At 37.0% G+C, this 19161-nt stretch overlaps 1 long non-coding RNA gene across 2 annotated transcripts in view; it reads right to left on the reverse strand.

Annotated features, from left to right (window-relative positions):
- Positions 1 to 1543: 1543 nt before the first annotated feature.
- Positions 1544 to 19161, reverse strand: part of LOC125616520 — a 28090-nt gene continuing 10472 nt past the window's right edge. The window contains exon 3 of one of the 2 annotated variants that reach the window (XR_007347161.1): positions 1544 to 2890. This is a non-coding gene — a long non-coding RNA (uncharacterized LOC125616520). Of the gene's footprint in view, positions 2891 to 11580; positions 13600 to 19161 lie in introns of those variants that run through there. The other variant, XR_007347162.1, reaches the window with a different exon arrangement.

Below are 19161 nucleotides of genomic sequence, written 5' to 3' on the forward strand. Positions count from 1 at the left end.
TGAAATGTTCTTTTTTTTTTTTTGTAGAAGATTGGAGCTACATAAACAAGTCTTCTAAAGATTGAAAAGGGTTGGCTCACCTACAGTTTCCTCAAGTTCTGTCTAGACTCAACCATTATTCATTGACCTAGAGTGTCAACATTTCTCATGTTATTGATATGCCTGGCTTGAGCACATCAAAACATTTGTTCTCAGGAGATACCCCCAATACACCATTTTGCTTTTTTTAGAGGCAAGAAAAAGAATAGATTCATGTGCAAATATGGATTAAATTTTTGAATTTTCTGTTCTATTGAATTACCTAAAGACAACATGAACAAAAATGAAAATAGTGTTCTGAGCATTGACCAAACTAACCCAGCACATCAAAATGGAATGGTCACTTCTGGAAGCCTCGACACAATGACACACTTCTGGGAATCTCAAAGGTTGGTAAAAAGGCTATTGGTTTAACATTTTTTTTCATGAATCAGCTCGGGTGTGTAAAAACTGGTTTATCAAGATCTGAAACTTGTTTTCTTTTTCTTTGTTGAAAACATATTTAGTTTGGGACAAAATGATTTACTCTCTAAATAGAATAAACATAAATTTTTGCTTTGGCTACCAAATTATTATCTTATCAACAACTATTATATATCTTGACATCAACTATGAGATTAAATATACTATCAGCTAAGTGGGCACATCAATGTTGTCAATTCTTGTTAGGACTATGTCTGCAAGAGCGGAAGAAATGAACTGACTTGGTAAGTTAAGTCAACTGCTAATATTAAAAAATGACTGAAATAAGTACCTTAAAACATGAAGATAACATTATTTACATAGCATGGCTTTACAAGAAACAGCTATTGGACTAAAATTTTACTTTTCAAAAGATGGGCTCTTGGAGTGAGGATATAATCCAAGGACCTGGGTTTTGGCATAAGCCACCATGGAAAGGAGAATCCATTCCTTACTTACAGCCTATGAACTGTTTCATATGAAGATTTTGTAATTAATAACTATTTATGAAGTTGAAATACTGTTAGGTCAGTGGTAGGAAGAGGTCACCGAATAGTTTGCCTGTTGTCTTGGTAGGTGAGACACATTTAAAAAAAGAACAAAAAACACACTAGGGCTGGTGGGTTGCTCAGTGGTACAGCACTTGCCCAGCATGTGTGAGTGTCTGGGCTGGATCTCCAGTGCGCGCGCGCGCACACACACACACACACACACACACACATCTTTTAATCAATAAAATGATAAATTCTAATTTGTACAGTATGGACAATTAGTATTGATTGAGTTAAAGGAGGAAAATGAGACAAGTGATTTTGGCCTGGCTGCTAAGAATTTGAAGAATTAGGTGAGGCAAGTATTTTAAGCATGAGAACAGTAGGAAAAGATGCTTATGTACTTGAGAGATTGAGAGTAATTAATCTGGAGCAGAGGTTATGAGTTTGGGGTTTTTGTTTGTTTATTTGTTTTGAGTAATAGGAAGAAGAAGTGCCAGAGGGAATTGAAGGTTGATTTCAGGCTACAGAGATTAATATTCCTTCCCAAATAATAAAAGGCAATGATTTATTTAGAGGCCAGCCACTGGGTAAAATATTGATCAAGCAACCTCAAATCCTGTTTGGAAATAGGATTTGCAAACTAAGTAACAACTAATATATACTTATTTACACATGAAAATATAATAGTCCTGATTCTTTCATAAAAGCATGTAAATTTTATGTGAAATTAATGTTGACATTTATCAAAAGAGTTTTATTTCTTGGGATCTATATTATATGCTTCACATATTTTATTTGAATTATTCCTCATAACAATTCGATGAAAACACGTGGTCTTACTTAACTATCAAAACAAGCCTGTGAGATAGAAGATCTCATCATCCTTATTCAACAGATGAAGGAACTGAACATCAGAGAAGTTTTGCAACTGCTCAGAATCATAGATCAAGGGCTTGGGGCTGGGCCAAACTTGATTCCAAAGCCCTCAATGGAAATACAATGCTAGTTTCAAAATAAATAGCTCTAATTAACTGTGTAGAACACACATTGCCCCAAAGCTGGACCATAGCTGGGAAGTTTGTTGATGCTTCAAAATGATCAGTTGGTTTGAACCAATGATTCTAAGGTAGCATTTTTTTTTTTATGATATAAAATCAGGTAATCAAATCTTAGAGGACAAAACAAATACTGATACCCAAAAGACACCAAATGAAAATGGAAATGTTCTTCTTTTTCAATTTTAATGATTTAGGCGATGGTCTACCATTTGAGAGGTCTGGACAATTGTCATAGGAAATGAGAAATGATTCCTCACTCTTGACCACTCTGTTGAGGCTCCCACACCCACTTCAGGGATGAGGAAGACAAGGCTGGAAACCATGGTTCCTCTTATCTTCGCTCTTCTCCCTGTGTGACCAAGAGAGTATACTTCACTTCTCCAAGTCTCCGTTTTTCTGGTAGGAGGGGATAATAAAATCTCCTTCTGAGCATCAGTGTGAGAAGGACATCTAAAGATGGATGGAAAGTACTTCGCCTAGTGCCTGGCACAGAATTAATGCTCAATAAAAGGTAATGATGATTAGTCATTTTGGGCAAACTAGCATTGTTCCTGAAAGAAAAGAACTGTTCAAAGAGAACAATAGAATCAGAGTGAATTTCCTGTTCTCTGCCTTTGAAACTTTTCATCAAAGGCCACACAATGCAGCAAAGTCTCCGAGAACAAGCCCAAGATTGAAACCTCCTTCTCTGATTAATGCAGTGCTTTGAGCATGAGCAAATAATGTGAAGAAGGTTGAATTCATGCATGGCTTAACTTGAACCAAAGTGGTCAAAGATTGTCACAGGCTCCGTGAAGCTGAAGAATTCCAGGGTGTTGGTTAACCTCAGAATGTGGCCTGAAACAAAGTCAGAGACAAACCATCTTCAAAAGATTTGTTAAGTTTTGACATTGTGACAACACCAGTATTAGATAAACTTAATAACTATTTAGGGCCCATACCTTTATGTATTTAGCAATATCCTTTCCTTTTGTGGGAAACCATCAGCCTAGCAATAGAACAAGTTATCTCACCCTACTTAATCATACAGATGATTACAAGAGACCAGGGACAAGGTAGTGACGGGAGTAGCTCTGCTGGATACAGTCATGTGATAATATCAGACATCGCCATATCACCTCAGAGATCAATAAGTGCATTCACCTGTACCATCTACTTTCTCACATTGCAGACAAGGGAAATAAGACCCAGAAAGGTTGCATAGTTGTTCTAGTGTTTATAACAGACCAAGTGTCAAAGCCCTCCTTGGAAACCTGATCTTGAACTTATATTCAGCTACAGTGACTGAGCAGGGACATTCATTAACTTCCATGTAGTGCTTCACACTTTATAAGTTCTTTCACATACACCATCCAATTTGATTCTCACATTATTTTAGAACCAGAGCAAGTCTTGTCTTTACTTAAAGGAGCAAGAAATAACCTCAAATAGCAAGGCAAAGAAGGCAGACTTTATGGTTTTGAATGCCATTCATTCATTGATTCACTCATTAATTCAACACATACTGTTGAACATCTCTTCTGCAGCTTCTTTAGACAATGGGGATGCTATGTAGAATAAGACAAAAGCCTTGCCTTTATGGAGTTCAAATGTTATTATTAGATGAGATAAACAACAAACAAATGATTTGATAGAAAGTTCATTTCAGATAAACAGAAGTAGTATCAAGAAAAATAAAAAAAGTGAGTGACAGATACAGGAAAGAGGTCATTTTTTGGTCGAGTGGAACAGTAAGGCCTTTGAATGAGGTGAGCTAAAAGACAGAACAGCAAGGCAAACTTTCTAGGGAAGGAAATATCAAGGTCAAAGTTGCTCCAGTGAAGTGCTGAAGAAATCACAAGATTACCAAACAAGAGGAGGATGGGCTGATTATATGGAGAGATAGGCAAAGCACTGTAACAGGTAGGGCTTTGTCATAGTGTCCTGACTTTTTCAAAAATCTCAATGAGTTGGAGAAAACAACTCAAGCATGAGAATCAGGAGCCTTTGAAAGTTTCCTTCCATTACTAATTCATTTCTTTTCCTGTCCTTGGTACAATTCCTCCAAACCACTACTGTTTTCACCAGCTTCTCTCACATCATTCTGGGCCAGCAGTTCCCATATCATGGCTACTTAAATGTTTGTGGGTAGCCATTTCACAATCAAGAGGTGGTGTGTATTACATTGTGACTTTGTGGTTTCTAGTCATGTGAATAGATTTAAAGAGAAGAATATGGAGATCCAAATTCAGAAACCCTGAAGATCTTGAAGCTAAGTTGATAACTTGAAAAAAAGGAGAAATTATGAAAATAGTCATTTATCAATGCCTGAGGGAAAGTATTACAGTTATAGCACCAATTTATATTGTGCTATATTCATTGGAAATCAGGTTTTCATGAGAAATTGTTGGTGACATCAACTTGATTATTTTGCCAATGTATAGAAACCAGACAGGAATCTGAGAATCAGAGTTGTGAAATAGAAACATCCACTTACCTAGTAAATTTTTAATTAACCTGTTAAGTATTTCATCTAAGTCTTGTTTTTCTCTGCAGCATTTGTATCACAAATGTTAAAGTAGCAAAAGTCCTTTCCATCAGCTAGCTCTAACAGAAACACTAGCCAGAAGGAATCTATTGAGGAATGTCAAAGAAATGTCTAAGTGTCTTTGCAATATAATCAGAAGTTTCCAATCTCAACGTTTTTAAGATGCCAATGAACAGTCTGGATGTGGGACTAAGGAGCAGCTGGTAGACAATGCTCTTTGATAGGAAGCAGAACAATTAAAAAATATAACCAAGGAAAAATTTATTTTTCCAACAAATTATCATCTATTAAATGACATGAAAACTGTATTTCAACATCAAGTTCCTAAATCCAAAGATATCTCTATTACTTATTACTTTATAAAAAGCAATAAACAGTAACTGATCTTTCAAAGTCATGCTTTCAGGGTTTGTGTTTCTGAAAGTGGGCCAGCAGCCATCCCATATCTTAGGCAGCCAGGGCCCCTGCCCCTGGGCTAAATCAATCTATTGGATATGGCCCTTCCAGTAGATTGATTTAGCTCAGCGCTGCCTCTTTCTAAGTTTGTAACCAGGAGCTACCTGGATCTCAGATCCCATGGGACCTCGCTTCTCCATCCCCATGCAAAGATATCAGCATTTGTAATTCTTTGTGTAATGCAAGAGGGACATAGGGAGTTGGTCCTCTTTCTCTGCTTTTCTCTGTTTCTACTACACTGTCTTCAAAAGCACCTGGTAGCTCTGTGATTTAGGTGCACCATGCTGGCAATGGCTGAATGCATTTTTAAAAATAGCTAATCTGTTTTACTGAGGGAAATGTGGATTCAATTTTGTATTTAAACAAAATTAGAAGCATGCTTATCTTAGTGACCTCTCTGGTCAGTTGCAAATATCTAAATACTTAAAAGTCAAAGAGCTATTAGATTTGAGTATTTAGGGCCCTTTCACATGTAAAACTTCATGTGATTTCCCCTGCCAGGCAGGTACAAAAGGGTTAGGTCTTGCTGTTTTAAAACAGAGAGAACTAAGTCTCAGAGATGACTCCACTCCAACTAAAAAGCAAGTACTTTTCTTTTTTTGGTTACTCTTTTTAAAATTTATTTATTCTAATTATATATGACAGCAGAGTGCAATCAGATAGAGCATAAGGAATAGGATACATAAGGAACTAAAAAATCTTAACAACAAAAAACAAATGATCCAATCAATAAATGGGCTAAACAGACCCTTCTCAGAAGATGATAGACGATCAATCAACAAACACATGAAAAATGTTCATCATCTCTAGCAATTAGAGAAATGCAAATCAAAACTACTCTAAGATTTCATCTCACTCTAGTCAGAATGGCAGCTATTAAGGATACAAACAACAATAAGTGTTGGCGAGGGAGAGGGGGAAAAGGCACACTCATACATTGCTGAGTTGGTGCAACCAATCAGCAAGTACTTTTCTATTGATTTAAACCTGTTTTCCTCCTGCTGTATTCAGCTGAATTTAGTCACTGGGAGACTGTTTATAAAGGAGGCAAGTAATAAAATAGAAAAAAAGAAGTGCCACCAGTCATCCCATGCCTTAGCCAGCCAGGGCTTCTGTCCCACTGCTTCAGCACTTCCAGTGATTGACTCAGCACAGCCAGCACTGCCTCTTCTTACGTTTGTAACCAGGAACTACATAGATCTCAGTTCTCCTGGGAATTGCTCTTCTCCATCTCCATACAGGGATATCAGTTTTGTGATTGCATATGGGACAAAGAAGTTTTTAAATTAGTAGAAAGGGCCAAGGTTTCTTGAGCACTTACTACATATTGTGCAGTTTCCATGTGCTTCACTAGGGACCTTATATTTGGTGTGTGACCCACCAAGGTCCTTAAATGACCTGAGAGGTTGTGATGACTTTTTAACAATTATATTAAATATAAAACATTTTATGTGGATGTGTTCCTGAATTTGAAAATATTTGAAAGAATTAAAAAATGAAGTTTAAAATTTTTTGATAATTTCTATGTTTTTCTGTGAATGTAACTGGCAGTTGCTTTATTAATGATCCAAGTAACCAACTATCAAGACTTACTATATTATTTTTGGAAGCACACTAAACTTTTTCGTACATGAATTTTGTGGGTATAAACGATACTATTCAACCCAGATGCTTGTTACTTTAATGCCATTTGTAGATGGCACACAAAAGATTCAGTAAAGCCAAAGAGCTACCTCAAGGTTGGCTTTCCCTTATTTCCTGTGTTGAATTTCTTCTAAGTTTTTAGCCATTCAAAATAAATCCAAAATCCAAGCAGCTAGGTTAGGACACAAAGGAGAAAAATGGAAAAGATGTCAAAGTAAAGAATGATGGACAGGGATAATCACTTAAGCTGTGAAAGAAGTCCCGGAACAAAATAACATTCTGGGCAAATACTTGTTGCTGGAGATGCAGAATATGCTTTCCCCTTCTTCCTGGGCACAGAGGAGTTCCACATTGCCCACATTTCCTTGCAGTCAGATGTGGCCACGCACCTGGGATCATCCCAGTGGAGTATGGGCAGAAGTGACATGTGCCACCAGGCTATTTCTCCATAGGGTAATGGAGAAGACCTGGTAATCGTAGAAGCAAGCCATGTATGGAAAATGGTAGTGTCTGCTTTAGCCTGGTTCACTGAATGATTCTGCATGGAGCAGAGACAGTGTTGGCTTAAAGTCTCTGCCTGTGCCTATCTCAGAAGAACAGAATGAACCCTTCTCTTTTATCATATTGCTGATTATTGAGAATTTCCTGTATCTCTAGCTCTACCTGCCCTGTTATATATATTTAGTTTATATTGCTTATTCAGGGAAAATTAAAAGGCATGGGATAGAGATGTTGGAAATTAGAATGTGGAAATGTTTCATGATAAAACAGAAAATATTAAATGTGCTTAAATGTTCTAGTTATGATTGAAGAAAGTTCAATGATGATACATGTTCTAGATATACTGTTCTCATTCAAGTATCTCATAGACATAGTCAAGTGATTGAACTAATATCTTGAAATTTTCCAGTGATTGTCACAAAAGTAATAACAACATTTTGGAAGGGAAACTCAGGAACAACATATTTTTCTAGCTTTAAGAACTGGTTAATCTTGGTCAAATGCTTTCTCTTATATGTAGAAACTAGATCAAAGTAAAGGGAGAAAAGCAGGGATCAGATCTCATAAGGACAAAGGGAAGATTAGCAGAGTAGAACAAGGAGATTGGGAGAGGGCAGAAAAGGTAAGGAAAAGCAGAATGAACTTGACAAAACTATACTATGTACATGTATACATATACCACAGTGAATTCCACCTTTATGCATATCTGTAAAGCACCAATGAAAATAAATAAATATATAAATGGAAGACCAGTAGGTAGAGAAAAGTGAATTGGGGAAGGTAGAAGGGAAAGAGGAGGCATTAGGGATTATAATAGAGAAAATTAAATTCCATGTTTATAGGATTATGTCAAAATCAACCCAATTATTATAGATAACTATAATGCACTAATAAAAGCATTTTTTAAAAAGAATTGGCTGATTTTCAGTTTGAGATTTCTTTAATTATAGTCCATTAAGAAGGATTCTACCTTGTTATTCTGCCCCTCCACCACAGGGTAACAGAATACCTTTCCTTCCAGTGACGATGTTCTTCTGAAAGTCTTCATATTCCTTTAAAAAATATCTTGTTCAGGGTTTGATACTACACACTGGTATTGTTTACAAACATACACTCAAGCATCATTTTATATACTCTTTCAGATAATTCTCTCAATTTTATATTATTTTTAGATACATTTATATTTAGTTATCACTGATTCTTTAGTTTTATAAGCATGGCTTCTCTATTTAACGCAAATAAATAACTTATACTGAATTGGCACCTAGAAAATTCAATCTTATCCATGCATACAAACATATCACCCATTTTTAAGAATAAAGTTAGTCTAATATTAGCCAGATTTCTAGAGCATATTTCATATCACATCACTCAATGTGTGCTAAAAGCTGATGAAGTATGGAAGAAGTGTGGTTTCTTCAAATATGTATCAACAAGTTATGAGTTAAAATTAAAAGCCCCAAATATGGACTTTTTTCTGGGATATTACAATATCAGTCAAAGAAAACATGTTTGGACATTTCTAAACATAGAATGAAAAACACCCCTAATTCACTGGAGGAAAGAGAAATCCCAACATAGTAAAACAGGTACCAAAACACAAGCATCAACTACTTGGTGACTGAAGCCATGGAAGCAGTTGATAGGAAATATACACACTGGACTTTAGGTCCTGCCACTCAGACACAGTAAATCACCTGCCTTTGTGGCAGAACATATTCCCTCTGGAGGTGTCCTCCCTAATCATCTCTGCCTCTGTGAACACACACAAGGCAAAGGATTAGAAAAACACACACATACATGTGGAGAAAAATAATAAAATTTTATAACATTCACGCACACATCTACATCAGCTTCAGAAGAAGTTACCATCTTGTTCCCCAATCATTTCAAGGGACCACAAAGTAAGATAAAGAGTGGAAGTGTTGACTTTTCTCAGAATAAAAATCAAAATCAGATGGTGAAAGACAGAAAGCCATAGTGAAGAATTTAAAAATAATGACACAAGTAAAACAAGAGTACCTGAAGGAACAGCAGCATGATACTTCAGTGAGTACAGGCATAACGCTGACTCAGGGGCAAGGCTCAACATGATTGACCTTTTCTTCTCCCTGTTTCAGTAACTAATCTTGATTAAGCATAATCAGATTCCAAAAATGTGATATAGGAGGAACTGTATTCACTAGCTATTTTAGCTCCAGCTGTATTCAAACCATTGACACATTGATAACAGAGATTAAAAGGATCTTAGATACAAATCTAACCTGTTAGTGATTAAGGATATATAATATGAAGCCCAAACAAGGAAACCATCTTGCCCAATATCATCATAACCAGTTCTGGCAGAACTGAACAGAAAATTCACCCTTAGTCCAGTAGTCTTTCCTCCATATCTCGTCTGTATCTCTTGAGACCATCTCTGATAGAAGATTAAAGCTTTTGTGAATATTCATAGTTTTTATTTCTCTGACACCATCATTTCAATGGAAGTCATAAAGGGATAATGTCAACTATGAGTTTTTGAGATGTATCATATTATCTGACAGTCATGTAACAACTCTAACTTGTTGTCTAATCTTACAATAAACTCATTTTGCATATGGGAAAACCATAGCTCAGGAAATTAAATAATTTATGCAATGCCAGAGGTTAGAGCTGAGATTTATATGTAAGTTTATCCAAATTCAAGAATTCATCTTTTTTGCATATACAACACTGCATCTTTTAATACTTTTTTTTTGAGACATATAGAATAACTCAAAGTAGAACTTCTAATTGAAAGCTTGGCTTATCCTCCAAGAGCTTGCTGGGTAGACATCCAAAACATTACCAAAAATTGATTTTTCTGATTAAGCTGGTTAGAGATTCCATCTGACTTCTAAAATGGCCATCCCAATAAAAGACATTATCAGCTTTATATATACAGAAGAGATTAATTAATTTTATTTTTAAATGATGATAAAACAGTAGTCACTGAGAGAGAGGTTAGTAAAAATTTTATGATCTGATAAAAATCTCCTCAGGCTGTTGATTGTACTATCTTAGCTGACATGGATACAGATGGTGTTTAAAAAAATAACCCCATGTCTACAGGAGATCAAAACACCAAGGCTGAATTTAACCCAGATGCTTGGCACTGTGTAGACACAACCTATGTCATATCTTCCATCTTCTGTTGGGAGGCGTAGAGGAAGGGTGTGACTCGCCACAGTTATGAAAGGACTAATATTTCCAGGCGAGCTTGTATTAATGCTGTAGGTTTTCCCCTCCCTCCTCTGTTTAAATTCCTAAAATGCATCAGACCTCATGAGTTTCAGGCAGACATACTCGGTTAGACGTTGAAGGAAGATTTGCACATTTCCTCTCTGACATGTGGACAAGCAGACGCTCAATCACGGGGCTTCGACTTCTCCCTGGCTTTCTTTGTCTTCATTCACACATGAGTCCTTGCCAAATCCCCACTGAAAATGCCACTGCAGAGTCTGAGAAGTTTTTGGAATGACTCTCGTGGCTTTCAATCTCCTCGACAGAAAGAGAAAACTTAGACAGTCTAACTTAAAAAAAATAAATAAAAGAGTGAAGGCAGGGATCGCCGTCAGTCTAGGCATCATGAAAGCACTTAGAGATCATGGGTTAAGTGTAACTGAATCAGAAACATACCGATTTGGCAGTAATCTCATTCACAAAATGTTGGAGTGGTTGTAGGTGATGCCAAGTTAAACAGGATGGTGGACTCGACACAATGCATGTTTGCAACACTCATGGGTCGTCGGTTCAAGGCCACCCACTTCCAGGTGGCGGGAAGCGGGGGCAGCTGCCCCATCTCTGGGGAGTTAGAGGGACTTCCTGCTCACATGGCCAGATGTCCTAGGCCATGAAAGAGAGAAAGAGGGTGTACTTGCCTTTGGTCTTCCATAATCCATGAGGTAAGCAGCATTTACTCTTGTACTGGAGTGCTGAGATGCCTCTCCCACGGCCTCGGATTCATTTGTGATTTGGGGGTAAGTGGAGGAAAAGGTGGGCAGTAAGTGTTCATACTTCCCTTAATGGGGTATCAAATAACTATGGCCATAGATGGGAGGATATTGGGAGGAATTAGAGGCACCTAGACATTTCAAAGACATTTGATGTGTATGGTGTCTTCACTCAGAACCCAGATACTTTGCCTGTTTCCAAGCACCTTTCTGTCTACCACTTTATATAGGAGAGTGCCTGATGCCAGGAGCAGACATCACCAGCTGTGACCTGAGGACCTTCCAATTCATGGTGTTTTTATGCTTCTGGTTTCTGTGCTACAGAATGCAATGCAGACCCAGGGGTGCAGGCAGAAATAACCATGTCACAGAGAAAGCCTTACTGAAATGTCTCCCTGTATTAAAAATATTGCATTTGTGAAATGTGATCTTTTAAAATGTGACTTTAATTCTGAATTAAAATTATGATTATGATGTAAAAAGAACAGCATATGTACTAGTAGTTGATACTAGTTAGCTAATTTTAATTGAATAAGTAACACTAATTACTAAATTCTCTGTTCTGGGCATTCTTCTAGGTATTCCACATGTATTAGCTTGTTTGATCTTCACAAAAACTCATATCATTTTAGAGGCGAGGAAACTGAGACAGAGAGTTAGTGAGTTGTTTGAGATCATTCTTCTAGAAACTAGTAGCAAAGGCAGACTTCAAAACCAGGCAATCTGGATTTAGAGCTTGTAGCATTTTCCATCACTAACATACTATTCAGTACTGAGGTAGATACAGATAAAAAGGAATGTATATGAAATAATAAGCACAATATTTTATTTTGCATAATGAGTAGATGTTATAGTTAAAGATTGAACAATCTTCTTTAAGTTAATCATCTTTGGAAGAAATACACTTAGACTAATGAAGAACCACTCATTAAACTATGTCTCACTATCCCCAGTGTTGCAGGGGTATAGCTGGTTGTATAAGTCACATAAAAAATGAGCACCTATATTTTAGACTTTCACTTTATTCATCACTAGAAACATATTGCCCTTCTAAGCACTAAATGATTCGTAAATCCAGGCTATTTCCAAATCCCAAATCCATGCTCAAAATCCAAAGATTTTCCATCAATTATATGAATATTCTAGAGGATCTACTGTTCCTAGAGGATCTACTGTTCCTAGGACAGGTACCCAGACACTTTTGCTTGGTGGTGGCTTCTTTCAAATGTAGGTGCATTGCAGCATGGAGGCTATTTGGAAGGTGACAGTCCTCACTTAGAAGACAAAGTCTAGGTTTGTTCACGAGATCAATGCTTTCTGTAGCTTTTCAGTCAAATATCCTCTGTAGGTATTCTCCAGGACTTTACACTCTCAACAAACAGGAAATCTTCAGACATGAAAAAAGCAACCAGGGAACAGTATGTGGAGAATGAAATTCAAGGGACAATACACATGGTACAGGTAAGAGGTATAGTGGGAAGTCAAGATGGTGAGAGAATATAGGAAACAAGCAATACGTCAGAGAGGCTTCAGGGAAGAGGTGGCCCTTGACATGAGCCTTAAATGAAGACAAGAACTTGGACACTATTTTAATCATTGTGCTAAGAACTATTAACATGGTGGATGGATGATAAATATTTGATGAGCAACTCTTAATTCCTGGCACTCCCATGTTTGCAGAAACATTAAGAGACAATGATGCTTGTTAACTTCTGTCCCTAATCAGCCTGAAACCTATGCTACATGTCTCTCACTATAGTAAGAAAAGCATAATAAAAAGCCAAGTATGCAGGAGAAGGAAGAAAAGCGACATTCTTAGGAAGTAATTATGGAAACTATTTTGTACCTGCTATTTAGAATGTGCGACATGAAAAGTAGAGACAGGACTTACAAGCATTCTTGAAAGTGCTGGAAAATGTTTGCTAGAGTTACTACTTTTAAAGGTGTTGTGGATACCAAAGACAACTCTTAAATGCCAAAATACTAGAAAGAGCTAAATATGCAGGGATGAGAACAATTGCTTCCCTCCAGAGACAGACCTCAATTTACCAGCTTCCACAAGATCCAAGTTAATTCCTAGTAACATCAATGTAATTCTGTTAACTATTAATCTCCCACTTGTTACCAATCTCAAAATTCAGTGAAATCTTTTACAGCGATCGAAATAGACACCAACAGCTCCAATGCCAACAACCAAAGTGCTCTATCATAAAAACATCCTTACAATTCAGTTGGTTGGACAGTCTGAAAATTAATTGGCTCAGTGTTGAGGATCTTTAAGTTCCTCTTTATTTCTTCAGGTACGCCTTTACATGTGTAATTTGATATGGCTATGAAATATGATTAAGTTGTTTTAATTATAAAATGTCTCTCATTCTTTCTTCCCATTCTTTTCTTCTTTCTTTTCTCTTTCTCTCCATTCTTTTTCCTCTTTCTCTTCTTTCCTATCAGGAAGCCAAGCCATGATACAAGAAGATTAATTAAGACATAGGCTATAACTAATCCAGTAGAATTAAAACAAGATTCATCTTAATACATTATTCCTGGTTGAGCTGCGTTACGGTTTGGATGTGAGGTGTCCCTCCCAAAGGTTTAGAGGAGAAATGATTGGGTCAAGAGAGCCTTAACTTAATTAGTGAATTAATCCCCTTATGAGGATTAACTGAGTGGTAACTGAAGGCGGGTTGTGTGTGGCTGGAGGAGGTGCGTGTTGGGGGCATGGCTTTGGGGTATACATTTTGTATCTGGAGAGCAGAGCCTCTCTGCTTCCTGATCATCATGTGAGCCACTTCCCTTCACCACACTCTTGTACCATGTCATTCAGCCTTGCCTCAAGCCCCAAGGAATGGAGGCGGCTGCCTGTGGACCGAGATCTCTGAAACCATGAGCCCCCAAATAAACTTTTCCTCTTTAAAATTGTTCTTGTCAGGTCTTTTAGTCACAGAAGTGAAAAAGCTGGCTGAAACAGGCTGTGTTGAAACTGACCTCAGGATTCATAAATAGCTGTTTAACATAGTGAGTTGACATGAGGTGACCGCAGGAAGAGTGGATGAGAGGACTGTTTAAAGACGCACTGTAAGTAAGTCATCTTTTGTACTACTGCCATATGAGAGCTGTGCACAGTGGTCAGGTATAGATCACTCCAAGAAAGGGAAAATTTTAAGAAATCAGACTGGCTATTCCTGTAAGTCAAACTATTCATTAAGTTCCTACTCCATAAAGCATTACTAGGAGGGCTACAAAAACTACAGAGATGTCCTTCAAGTTGTGTGTAATACACCTTGGATGAACAAGGTGTAGAATTATCCTTAGCATGAGGCTAGTTCATAAACAGTGGTTCAGATGTTAACTGGACTGCTCATAGGACTAAGATGGGCTTGAGGACATTTGCAATGGGAGATAGATCCAACCATTAGTGAAAAAGATTTTTGTTAGCTTTTTCTCTAACTTCCATAGAAGGTAGTCTAGTATGTGAGTTTTTGTGTTTGGAGGGAGTCACATGCAGATGCACATCATCTGCAGACCCTGAAATGGAGCCATTATTATGGAAAAATATCAGTGATGTCAGTTAAAGACTGTCTTGCCTTGATTGAAAGATCTAGGAAAGGGTCACCCATTAAAGGTTATCCTTGCATGGGCACAATAAAGTTTTAGGAGAAAAAGAAGCAATTGTGTCAACAAATGTCTATTGAGCACTGATTTTGCTTAAGGGGGCAAGCCAATAACATTTTCAAAGCATATTCTCCTTGTTAGACTTCAAGAGAGATAAGAAAACTTCCTGAAGGGTTGAAGACAAATGCTTTAGTGCTCCTTTTCTATCCCCCCTTAGTTTATTCATTTTAAAAGCACCAACGTTTGATCATTGTCCCTCACTGGTTTACTCTGGTTTTATGGTCTTCTAGCACAGAAGTCAAAGATGTGGAAATGAGATCAGCTTGACTGCTTAACACCAGAGTGGCTACCCCATGCTGTCCCCTATGAGGTTTACCTGAAACCATTTCAAACCATTTTTGATTTTCTGTCAACCTTTGATGTAATCAGAAGTCTGGGATTAAAAACCATCCAGTATTAGGCCATTTCCTGGAAGACATGGAATCTGAGTTTGGGTAGGTACACTTGCTGGTGTTTAACTCAGATCCTTTGTCATAGGAAAGGTACTCTCAGGATAACTTTGGAAATTGGTAGGCTAGGAGCAGGGCTGCCTCAACATACTAATCTGACATGATATAGTCACCATGACTGACAGGGAATTCCAGAGAGGACAAAATGCTGAGAGCCATATATAAAACTAGCTATTTCCCTGCTTCCTAATCTCATAGCACTTGTTTAAAAAAATTGAAGTAGTTAGCCCAAAGAAAATACTCAAGATTAAAATTTGAGAATAAGATTGAGAATATCTGGACTTATTGAGAATAATGGACAATCCAGTGACTACTGACTAAAGACTATACAAGTACCCAAGTTAAACCAGAATCACATAGCACCTACATGCTATGCAGATCCACTGAGCATTTTGTATACATCTATGGAATTGTTAACAGGCAGTAGGTCGAGATTATACATTGTGTGTGAATTACATCTACAATAACCTGGCACCACATCTCACTTTCTGTTTTACTTTTTTCTCAACTGTTCTTTTGGTCTCTTAGAGCTGTAAATGAAGAACATCCCTTTTGAGTAAATCTGACCAATATTGCTGTTGAATTCTTAGAGCTCTGAGTGAGCTGAATAGACACAACTGACACCATGACTATGCTTTGTTAGTTGGATAGTCAACAAATGTTTGTTTAGTAAAATAAATCAGCCAGAAACACACATTATGGGTTTGGAGGAAACACAAATGCTAAGGATATTAGAGAAAAGCAGATCATTTTAATTTGGAATCATACAATTTCCTTGAGGTAGTGATGACATTGATCTGGGCCTTCTAGAATAGGTAGCATTTGGACATGAAAGGATCAACAACAACAACAACAACAACAAGCATTATTCCAGAGGCAATACACCAGGCATGGGTGCAGAGTCTGAGGTGTGAGTAGGTAAGGACAGGGAACTAATTACTGAATGGGAAATAACACGGAATGACAAGGAAAAGTTTTCAACTTAAAGGGATGCTAAAGTGCTTAAATTTTAGTGTCTAGCAATGAAGAGCCAATGACATTTTCTAAGCAGATAAGGAACAAAATCAAGGTCATAATTAAGAGAAATGTAGATGGAAGCAAAATACCAGGTTGATCAGAGAAGGAAAATAAATGATAATTTTTTCTGGTCACTGATAATCAGTATGATTTTCATACATACATAGTAGTAAAACATCACATTGCCTCTACTATATTTTCATATACATTGCTAAAATTTAACATAAATTATCACTGCATATGTGCCTGCACCTATGTGCTCAAAATGAATAATTATTATTTGTCTGAATGCTGCTGTCACACACAAATGCATACATACACTCACACTTGCTGGCCACAATTAAATGCAAACTATTGCTATTTAACGCAGGAGTGTCTACTTTGTACCAAGTACTGTTCTAGAAACAGAACACAGAAGATTAAGCTCATACTGTATCAGGAGAAAGACCAGCAAATGCAATACCCCGTAAAGAAAGCAATTGCTGTGGCGTGACGAAAAGTACAAGGAAAACTCTTCAAAGATGAACAAGTATTTCATTGGGGGCAATAAAGCAGGGACTCTGTAGTAATCAGGTGTCCAGAAGTTTAATTTGTAATCTGAAACTGACAAAAGGATTTGCTCCAGAGAGTCCTATGGGTGAATGTGCCCCACAGAAGGGGAATTAACTGAAAGAAATTAGCAAGACTGAGAAGATGTGTGTTTTCTCTTATTTTTATTCAATTTTTGGCTAATATTGAATGTGTTTACATTATACTAGTGATCCACTGCATATTGATGCCTGGGTGTTTTCCTAACACTAACAGTGGGGAGCACATAAAATATGCAGCAGGTGACTGAAAGAGCCAGTGGAGGTTCTGGGAACGAAACACAGCAATGCTGTGGGAGGCATCGCTGAAATTAATGTGTGGGATTCGAAAGCTATTGACAGAAATAAAGATACAATGTAGCTGAAATAGCAAAATTTCAATAAATTTTACTTTCTAAGCAGTGGATAAAATAATATCTAAAACTCATTTTCTGGTTTCTTTCAATTTTGTTCCTTTCATGGAACATAAAACTTACAGCAAGGCAATTCAAAGTAGAAAAGTTAGGAGTCGTGGAAAACAAAAATGAGGACAAGATATAAGAGTATCTGCTAGAATCTAGGTACATGGAGATTATAGAAAACCAGTCCTCACAAGAAGGCTCTTCCAGGAATTTGCATGGAGACCAGCTGGGTTTAGAGTCTCCAAAACAACACAGCAGGTACACTCTGTCCTAGAAGCAAGAAAATTGGGGGTAGTTGAAGGTTCTTTTGAAATTAAGGAAGGAAATTAGAAATTCCATTTTTCTACTAGTTACTAAGTGAGTAGAAGACTCCTCAATTCACTGCCAGGTGTGAGCGCCTTAAAAGTAGACAAAATATTGACATATACCTGTAATCCCAGGGGTTCAGGAGACTGAGCCAGGAGGATTGCAAGTTTAAGGCCAGCCTCAGGAATTTAGTGAGGCACTAAATAATTTAGCTAGATCCTGTCTCAAAAAATAAAAAGAATTGGGTATGGCTCAGTAGTAGAGTGGCTCAGTGGTAGAGTGCCCCTGGGTTCAATCCCTGGTACTACAAAAAAAAGGGGGGGGGCTCCCCTAATTTTGAATTAGCATAAACACTATATTTACTTTTTTAGCTTTTTAATATTGCTGGCTCATGGAGTTTTCCTCAGCAGAACAGTTTTGTAATACTTGCTTTTATTACAGAGCTCCCCAGGTCATACCTACAACGGACAAACAAGATTTGTGGATTGGTGTATTTTAGCACTCTTTATATTTTCAAAGCACAAAAATCTGCAAATCATGGAAGAAAGTCCCTTTTTGAATTAGTTTCATGGAACAGTCCTTCCTGTATGATTCAGGAAATATCTTGCCAGTATATACTAAGGCTTGGCTAATATTTTTAAAGAACATATGAGAAATCATCTTTTAACAATATTGTCAAAATTGACATTGTCATCACTGAGATTTTATTTGTAAACTTCAATTCCTTTCCTTGAAGACATTAGGTTTTCTCAAATAGCTTTTTGGGGGTTATGGTTTTTTTAATATAATATGAAATGTATAAAAAATCTGTATTGATATACAATTTCACACAAGAATTAAATTAGTACCCTTTTAATCTCAAAATTCATTTTGAAAATCTAGGTACTAGACAACTTTAACCAATGAGCATTAACCTTCTAAGTTAGCTCTCTTACCATATACCCCTTGCTTTTAAAGACACAACCCACACATGCTATATTTCAAAGGTAAAGTACTCATATATATTATTAATTTGAATAGTGCTATTATCTTGAATACACTTTTTCTCTGGAACATAAAGAATGCTATAGGAATCCTTATAGGCACTAGTGTGAGACTGCTAACCCCTCCATCCCCTGCTTTTAAGTATTAATACTCATTTTGGTTTCTCAAGCAAGGAAAAAAAAATAAAAACAAAACCCCTTTGGTGAGAAGACAGCACAAAGAGAAGAAAAAAAAAACCCAAATCTTTGTAGAGTTCATTTCACCTTATAATTTTATATTCAGTTTGCATTGCATACATTTAAAGGTATAAAACTCTAATGGGAATTGCTGTTTTTTTTTTTTTTTTAAACGGGAGAGATATTGGGCAGCAATTTATTTTTACTGTTGTATTTTTAAAAGAGGCTATCGTGGAAAATAATAGCCCTTGGAATGCAATGATTTCATCAGAGCTGTTGAACTCAGTGAAAGAAGAAAAGAAAGCAAAGAGAGAAAAAGAGAGGACAGGAGACAAGACAGGGAAAGAAGGGGAGGGGGTTGGAAAGGACAAGAAAAATGGGAAGGAAAGGGAAGGAGAAGAGGGGAGGGGAGGG

Source organism: Marmota marmota, unplaced genomic scaffold (assembly GCF_001458135.2).
Source record: "Marmota marmota marmota unplaced genomic scaffold, marMar, whole genome shotgun sequence".
NCBI classification, from domain to species: Eukaryota; Metazoa; Chordata; class Mammalia; order Rodentia; family Sciuridae; genus Marmota; species Marmota marmota.